The sequence below is a fragment of the Manihot esculenta genome, chromosome 18 (assembly GCF_001659605.2).
Source record: "Manihot esculenta cultivar AM560-2 chromosome 18, M.esculenta_v8, whole genome shotgun sequence".
Classification (NCBI taxonomy): Eukaryota; Viridiplantae; Streptophyta; class Magnoliopsida; order Malpighiales; family Euphorbiaceae; genus Manihot; species Manihot esculenta.
The window spans coordinates 19,601,188-19,610,777 of record NC_035178.2 but is presented as its reverse complement, the minus strand read 5'-3'; positions in this window follow the sequence as shown (position 1 = coordinate 19,610,777).

The following is a 9,590-nucleotide window of genomic DNA, read 5'->3' as shown; positions in this document are numbered from 1 at the left end:
ACTGAGTTCTGGATGAACTCAGGTTCGGCCCCCGAAAGTCCAAGTTAGGCCGCCGAACATGCCTGACTTTCGTCTCTGGAAGGGACATTCGGCCGCCGAAGGTGCCCCCGAAAGTGCCCTGTCCAGCCTTCCTTTGCATGTTTTCTATGTTTGGTCTAAGGTGTTTTAAGGGGTTTTAAGGGGAGATGTTTAGCGGTATGTCCGAGTATGTTTGGTCCCTCATTTGAGTCTATCTGTGTAGGCACAGAGCAGAGGAACCAGAGAGAGCAGCAGTGAGTACTGCTCCAGAGTTTTCAGAGCCTGCAGAGTCAGTCAGTCCAGATAGCCAGAGGTGAGTGGAACTAAACTTAATGCTTTTTGAATTGATCAAAGACATGTTTTAGCATATCTCATGCATCATGATTATGCCATAAGTTGATTGCATTAGTATCCACGAATATGTTGCATTGCATTGTTATTTGTTGATGTGGGTAAATGCTGAATGATCCCATAGTCACAGACAGGAAGACCAGGAGCCTTTGACTACGCCCTGGCAAGTATAGCAAAGACCAGGAGCCTTTGACTACGCCCTGGCAGGTATATAGTAAAGTCCAGGAGCCTTTGACTACGCCCTGGCAATGGTAAGTACAATGGTGTTATATACACATATACATATATGACAGGAAGTCCAGGAGCCTTTGACTACGCCCTGGCACAGAGTTACTGGGACTATGTGGTGACAGGTTTACTCTTGATGTGAAATGTTTGTGTTATGACGCATTCCATGAGAGCATCTGTTAATGAATTGTTTTACTGTTCTACTCACTGGGCTATAGAGCTCATCCCACTCCCTTAACCCCAGTTTTGCAGGTTCAGTATACCGTGTACAGGGACAGTCCAGCAGGGTTCAGAGAAAGAATAAAGAGAAATGTAATAGTCTAGAGTGGACATGTACTGTTAAAGAGATGTAATAGTTATATATGTGCTTGACTTAGTAGTTGTAAATCTATTATGTTGTACATGATCGGTATATGTATATGTTTTACTGTATGTGGACTACCAGGCTTAACAGGTATGAATGAACCCATCTAGAGCAAGCTCTAGTCAGGGGTACAGAGTACAGAGTACAGAGTACAGAGTACAGAGTACAGAGTACAGAGATAGTGCATGCACAGGTTAAGCCTTGGGCCAGAAAAGAGTTTTCATTTTCACAAAAAATGTATGATCATGTATGAGATTTACAGGTACACAGAGAGTATAGCAGGCTTGCTACGGGTTCTGGCGGCCTTAAGCCGACCTGAATCCTAGCGCCGGTGACGGTCCATTTTGGGGTCGTTACAGATTGGTATCAGAGCCCTAGGTTCACATGATCGGACCTATAGCGCTAGTGTCGGGCTCATAGAGGGTGGTCAAGCACAATAGGAAATCATGTCCACTAGGATAGGGTGTTGCGTCCTATCTGTTTCATGCCATAAGTTATGCATGTGCTGTATTGATATGTGATGTTTATGTGCTAAGTGTTATGTTATGTATTGTTTTCCAGATAGAATAAAGATGCGAGGAACTCGTCGATCAGCTCGATTGACTGGAGTCCCACCAGATAGTGAGAGACCAGCTGCTCGTTCTCCTGCATTGCCGAGGGCAAGGTCTCAGCGATCTAGCAGTGAAGGTACGTCAATAGACCCTAGAAGGTCTGTGGACGAGAGCAGAAGAGGTACAGCAAGAGGAGGAAGATCAGAGGAGGAGATTGAGCAGTCGAGGGATGACAGTATGGGTATAGGCAGATTTGAGGAAGGTATGGGAGAGTCGCAGGGAGGCGCTCAGACGTCAGGCTTCGGCTACCCAGAGTATCAGATGGGAGGTATGTCGGAGTACTCGAGTTTTGTCCCCTATCCTCCTTACATGCCATATATGCCTTATCCTTCTTATTACCCACCATATCCTATGTATCCATCTTCCCCTACTCATCCAAGTGCAGCACACCCAGAACCAAATGAGCCAGTATTACCACCAGAACCAGTAGCCCCTGTTGTTGACAGACATCAACCTAGCTCATCTGGAGGTAAGGTACAAATGACGGAGTACTTGAAATTGGATGCTCCTAAGTATAACACGGGAGATGATCCATTTGAATACCTCAGGTCAGTTAGGATGATAACCAGTGAGTTGGGAGCTGATGATAGTCGAGCCATTGAGATGGCAGGTTTCACGTTAAAATGCAAGAAGGCCAGAGAATGGTTCAAGAATTATGTGGAACCCAGGATGGACAATATGTCTTGGGGAGAGTTCGCCAATGAATTTGCAGGGTGGGCTTTTCCTGATAGCTCCAGGGAGATGAAAGTAATAGAGTTTGAACAGTTGCGACAGACAGATGAAATGAGTGTTGATGAATTCACAGATAAGTTCCTGGATTTGCTTCAGTATGTGGGTCAAGCCTATGATACTGACCAGAAGAAGGCAAGGAGATATACTATGAGATTGCATCCCAGGTATTCTTCCTTGATTCTTCTAGCAGAAAAGGAGAGTTTTCATACGATAGTAGATGCAGCCAGGAAAATGGAGGCTAGTGCCAATATTCAGAAACAGTCAAAGGCACAGGCTTCGAGTTCTAAGGCCTCTAGTGCAGCAGCCGCAGGTGGCAAGAGATGGGATCGAGCAAAAGGAACAAAGAGTAAGTTCTGGAGTAAAGTGAAGTCAGGTCTGGGAATAGGTAGTGGCTCAAGCTCTGGCACAGCTACAGTCTGCAGAAGATGCGGAAAACCACATGGCGGAGTTTGTCGGTTGGGATCTACAGCTTGTTTTAAATGTGGACAGGAAGGGCATATTGCTCGGGATTGTCCTCAGATGACTTTTGCACCGTCCCAGCAGATGAGTTCAGGCAGTGTGGTACAGCCAGGTGTTCGGCCAGCAGCTTCAGTCATGCCTCAGAGTAGCGGTAGAGGTAGAGGGAGAGGGGCAGCCTCTACTTCAGCAGCAGGTTCCCGAGGTGGAAATCCGGTAGCCCCAGCACGGATTTTCACTGTGACACAGGAGGAGGCTAACACGTCGAACACAGTGGTGTCAGGTAATCTCATCATTGGGTGTTCAGATGTGTATGCTTTGATGGACCCCGGTGCTTCTCATTCCTTTATTGCTTCGAGAGCCATAGAGAGATTGGGTTTGATCAGTTCTGAGTTAGAGTATCCTCTCTGGGTCAGTGGACCTAAATGTGACCCATCAGTGGCAGTGTCAGTCTGTCGTTTCAGTCCAGTGTTCATAGAGGGTAGATACCTTCCAGCTGACCTTGTGGTTCTAGATTTGACGGATTTTGATGTCATTCTAGGGATGGATTGGTTATCTACATATAGTGCGACTTTGGACTGTAGAGAGAAGATAGTGAGTCTCAGAGACCAGGATGGGTCAGAGTGTGTCTTCAGAGGAGACAGGAGAGGTACACCCAGAGGTATGATTTCAGCCCTTCAGGCTCGTCGTTTGCTTAGGAGGGGTTGTCAGGGGTTTCTAGCTCATGTGAGAGAGCTAGACAGTCAGGTGAGGGAACCAGCCGCAGTACCAGTAGTCCGAGAGTTTCTTGATGTGTTTCCAGACGATTTACCAGGACTACCACCTGATAGGGAGATAGGATTTGAAATTGAATTGCTGCCAGGTACCAACCCTATCTCTATTCCTCCCTACAGGATGGCGCCAGCAGAGTTAAAAGAGTTGAAAGAACAGTTGCAGGACTTGGTAGATAAAGGGTTCATCCGCCCTAGTACCTCACCTTGGGGTGCTCCAGTGCTCTTCGTCAGAAAGAAGGATGGATCCCTCAGACTTTGTATCGACTACAGACAGTTGAACAAGGTCACTACCAAGAATAGGTATCCTCTACCTAGGATTGATGATCTGTTTGACCAGCTAGCTGGAGCAGGTTGTTTCTCGAAAATAGATCTGAGATCCGGGTATCATCAGTTGCGAGTCCGAGAGGCAGATGTGCCTAAGACAGCTTTCAGAACTAGATATGGGCATTATGAGTTCTTAGTGATGCCGTTCGGGTTGACTAACGCCCCTGCAGCATTCATGGATCTCATGAACAGAGTTTTCAGTGAGTTTCTGGATCACTTTGTCATTGTTTTCATCGATGATATATTAGTGTATTCCAGAGATGCAGAGGAGCATGCCCAGCATCTGAGGATAGTTCTGCAGACACTGAGAGAGCATGGTTTGTATGCCAAGTTCTCGAAGTGTGAGTTTTGGTTAAGGAGCATTTCCTTCTTGGGACATGTGGTATCAGCAGAGGGTATTGAGGTAGATCCCAAGAAGATAGAAGCTGTAGCTAACTGGCCCAGACCCACGACAGTGACTGAGATTAAAAGCTTTCTGGGACTGGCAGGTTACTACAGGAGGTTCGTTCAGGACTTTTCAAAGATAGCGGCTCCTATGACCAAATTGACTCAGAAGAACCAGAAGTTTATCTGGTCAGACCAGTGTGAAGAGAGCTTTGAGGAGCTCAAGAGGAGATTGACAACAGCACCAGTGTTAGCTCTGCCTGTCAGTAATGAAGAGTTCACAGTGTTCTGTGATGCATCTCGAGTAGGATTGGGTTGTGTATTGATGCAGAGTGATAGAGTAATAGCTTATGCTTCGAGACAGTTGAAGAAGCACGAGTTGAATTACCCTACCCATGACCTAGAGATGGCAGCAGTTATCTTTGCACTTAAGATGTGGCGGCATTACCTCTACGGGGTTAAATGCGAGATCTTTACTGATCACAAGAGTTTACAATACATCTTGAGTCAGAGAGAGCTGAATTTGAGGCAAAGACGATGGGTCGAATTGCTCAGTGATTATGATTGTAAGATCCAGTATCATCCGGGTAAGGCGAATGTGGTGGCAGACGCCCTTAGCCGGAAATCACTAGGCAGTTTATCCCATTTATCAGCAGAGCGAAGACCAGTTGTGATGGAGCTTTACAAACTCTTAGAAGAGGGACTACAGCTCGAGTTGTCTGGTACAGGTGCATTGATAGCACAGATGAGAGTGACACCTGTATTTCTGGAGCAGATAGCTCAGAGACAGCACGAGGACCCTGAATTAATGAAAATTGCCAGGACTGTTCAGTCAGGCAACAGTGCAGAGTTCAGATTTGACAGTAAAGGGATCCTTCGTTATGGGAGTCGACTTTGTGTACCCGATCGTGGCAGTGTGAAGGAAGACATTATGAGGGAAGCTCATAATGCGAGATATAGTGTTCACCCAGGAGCCACCAAGATGTACCAGGATCTAAAAAAGGTCTATTGGTGGCCAGCTATGAAGAAAGAAGTAGCGCAGTTTGTGACAACCTGTGAGGTTTGTCAGAGGGTGAAGCTAGAGCATCAGAAACCAGCAGGAATGCTTAACCCATTACCGATTCCCGAATGGAAATGGGAAAACATAGCTATGGATTTTGTAGTGGGTTTACCAGCAGCGTCCAACAGAATAGACTCGATATGGGTGATTGTGGACAGACTCACGAAATCTGCTCATTTTCTTCCAGTTCGGAGTACCTATTCTGTGGATAAGTTGGCTCAGGTCTATCTAGATGAGATAGTGAGATTACATGGTGTTCCAGTATCAATAGTCTCAGATAGAGGACCTCAGTTTACCTCGAGATTTTGGCGAAGTCTGCAGAGTGCGATGGGCACAAGATTAGAGTTTAGCACTGCTTTCCACCCACAAACTGATGGACAGTCAGAGAGGACCATCCAGACCATAGAGGATATGCTTCGATTGTGTGTGTTAGACTTTGGCGGTTCTTGGAGGCAGCATCTACCTTTGGTGGAGTTTGCCTACAATAACAGCCATCATGCTAGCATAGGGATGGCTCCGTATGAAGCGTTGTATGGGAGGAAATGCAGATCCCCTGTTTGTTGGGAGGAGATAGGAGAGAAGGCTCTGGCAGGGCCAGAGTTAGTCGAGATTACTAGTAGAGTGGTGCCCATGATCAGAGATAGAATCAGAACAGCTCAGAGTAGACAGAAAAGTTATGCCGACGTTCGCAGAAAACAGTTAGAATTTCAGGAGGGTAATTGGATATTGCTGAAAGTGTCTCCGATGAAAGGTGTGGTTCGTTTTGGGAAGAAGGGTAAATTAGCTCCACGGTACATTGGACCTTTTGAGGTTGTGCAGCGGATCGGAAATGTATCATATAAGCTAGATTTACCTGCTTCGATGGAGAGGATTCACCCGGTCTTTCATGTTTCTATGCTACGGCAGTTTGTGTCAGATCCGACTCAGATTCTGAGTGAGCCTGAGGTGGAGATTCACACAGATCTCACCTATGTAGAGCAGCCAGTGCGGATTGTGGACACACAGCTCAGACAGCTAAGGAACAAGGAGATTCCGATGGTGAAAGTCCTATGGAACCACCATAATGTAGAAGAGTGCACGTGGGAGACGCGGGAGTCTATGCTCCAGCAATATCCATATCTGTTTTGAGGTTCGTTTCCTCCTTTTTGTATGTTTCCAATTTGTTTTAGGAACATCCGAGGACGAATGTTCTTAAGGGGGGAAGAATGTAATACCCGGCATGTTCAGACATCAGAATTCCTATCGTTCAGTGGAATCGAGGATGTCAGAGCATCCCTGAAGGGAGAGTGGAGGTTTTCTAAAATGTTTTTCGATGTTTTAAGCTTTTGTTTTAGCAAAGGAATAAGTTTTGAAGAAACAAGGCTAAGGAAAGTTTTGCCACTTTCGGCCCCCTAAAGTGTAAGTTCGGCCGCCTAAAGTAGCTCATGTTCGGCCCCCTAAACTCAATGTTCGGCCCCCGAACGTGATGAGGTGTTACATGTAGCTTTGGCCACCGAACGTGAAGCGGTGGTTCACTTTTTTTAAGTGGATATGGCCGACTATGGAGGTGCTTAAGCTCTCCTTTGGGTCAGGAACAAGCACATGTTTCCCCTTGGTGATTTTCTTGAGTTTCTAATCAAATCTTTCAAAGAAAAATAAGTTTATGGTGAGTTTTAACTAGTTTTGAGAAGTTGTGGAGTTTGAGAACTTGTGAAGCTTGAATCTTCATTTCTTCAAGTTTGGGGTCACGCCAGCCTTTGTTCTTCAAAGGGTAAGAGTGAATCCTTTGTTTTTATCATGTTTTAAATGAGTTTGATGATGGGAAAGGGGAGTTGTGCTTGAGTATGCATAAGTTGTCCATATTAGGGTGTATGGATCCTATGCTTTGTGTATGGTTGTTGTGTGTTGTTTGTTGGAGTTTAATTTATTTGAAGCTCCTTTATGCTTATTGAAGTGTTTATGCATGTTTTAGAAGGGTTAAATGCATGTGTTGAGGTCTGAGCAGGTGATGGAGGGATTAGCAGGCGTCCTTGTGCACGAAACTGAGTTCTGGATGAACTCAGGTTCGGCCCCCGAAAGTCCAAGTTAGGCCGCCGAACATGCCTGACTTTCGTCTCTGGAAGGGACATTCGGCCGCCGAAGGTGCCCCCGAAAGTGCCCTGTCCAGCCTTCCTTTGCATGTTTTCTATGTTTGGTCTAAGGTGTTTTAAGGGGTTTTAAGGGGAGATGTTTAGCGGTATGTCCGAGTATGTTTGGTCCCTCATTTGAGTCTATCTGTGTAGGCACAGAGCAGAGGAACCAGAGAGAGCAGCAGTGAGTACTGCTCCAGAGTTTTCAGAGCCTGCAGAGTCAGTCAGTCCAGATAGCCAGACGTGAGTGGAACTAAACTTAATGCTTTTTGAATTGATCAAAGACATGTTTTAGCATATCTCATGCATCATGATTATGCCATAAGTTGATTGCATTAGTATCCACGAATATGTTGCATTGCATTGTTATTTGTTGATGTGGGTAAATGCTGAATGATCCCATAGTCACAGACAGGAAGACCAGGAGCCTTTGACTACGCCCTGGCAAGTATAGCAAAGACCAGGAGCCTTTGACTACGCCCTGGCAGGTATATAGTAAAGTCCAGGAGCCTTTGACTACGCCCTGGCAATGGTAAGTACAATGGTGTTATATACACATATACATATATGACAGGAAGTCCAGGAGCCTTTGACTACGCCCTGGCACAGAGTTACTGGGACTATGTGGTGACAGGTTTACTCTTGATGTGAAATGTTTGTGTTATGACGCATTCCATGAGAGCATCTGTTAATGAATTGTTTTACTGTTCTACTCACTGGGCTATAGAGCTCATCCCACTCCCTTAACCCCAGTTTTGCAGGTTCAGTATACCGTGTACAGGGACAGTCCAGCAGGGTTCAGAGAAAGAATAAAGAGAAATGTAATAGTCTAGAGTGGACATGTACTGTTAAAGAGATGTAATAGTTATATATGTGCTTGACTTAGTAGTTGTAAATCTATTATGTTGTACATGATCGGTATATGTATATGTTTTACTGTATGTGGACTACCAGGCTTAACAGGTATGAATGAACCCATCTAGAGCAAGCTCTAGTCAGGGGTACAGAGTACAGAGTACAGAGTACAGAGTACAGAGTACAGAGTACAGAGATAGTGCATGCACAGGTTAAGCCTTGGGCCAGAAAAGAGTTTTCATTTTCACAAAAAATGTATGATCATGTATGAGATTTACAGGTACACAGAGAGTATAGCAGGCTTGCTACGGGTTCTGGCGGCCTTAAGCCGACCTGAATCCTAGCGCCGGTGACGGTCCATTTTGGGGTCGTTACAGATATCACCTTATTCGAGAGATCCTTGATAGAAGAGATATCAAAATATGCAAAATAGACACAAATGATAACATTGCAGATCCACTGACCAAGCCTTTTTCACAAGTCAAGCATGAACAGTACACTAGGTCTATGGGTATTAAATACTTGTATGATTAGGCCTAGTGCAAGTGGGAGATTGTTAGTGTATTTGCCCTAGGCCATTATCTTAGACCTTTTTGTATGTCGTTTGGTTATTAATAAAAGAGGTTTTTATCATTATTATTTGTTTGCATGTTACATAATAATGATTATCATCCCTGGTTACTTATTATTATGTTGATAATAATAAAATATAACTAGTATGATTATTGATTGATAATCTTGAGATGATTATGTATATATTGATATAATTCATATATATTGATAGAATTCAATAATCATAGATACTTGTTAGAGAATAAAGTATTGGATGGACCCGCACTGAGATCACTACATGGGTTATTGTGATAAGTGAATCTCAAAATAGTTATGTCTTAATCCTTTGACTTGAGATTGTCATAGTTTCCAACATGAGGACTATTATGTTTTGACATAACCAAATATTGTCTTTAATCGGACAATCATAAAGGTTATGATTGAGCATAACAGAAATTATGTAGAGGATAATGAACAATCAAGATAGGATTTGTCCCTCTCTCTGAGAGAGATATCTTCTGGGCCTCTCGATAAGTGAGACTGAGAAATGCATGGCCGTGCTCAAATGAATTGATAGTGTGATCAATATCATTTGAAATTATCAGTCTACTTAGAGATCGAGAAATCATAAGTTTGAACATTATAAGTTTGATATTGACCATGACTTATGTTCAAACTAGATATCGTGTGACAAAGGGATTAATACATGTTCTATTTATTAAGCTTTATCGGACTATTGATCCTCATATTAGTTGGGTAGTCATAATGTCTTGC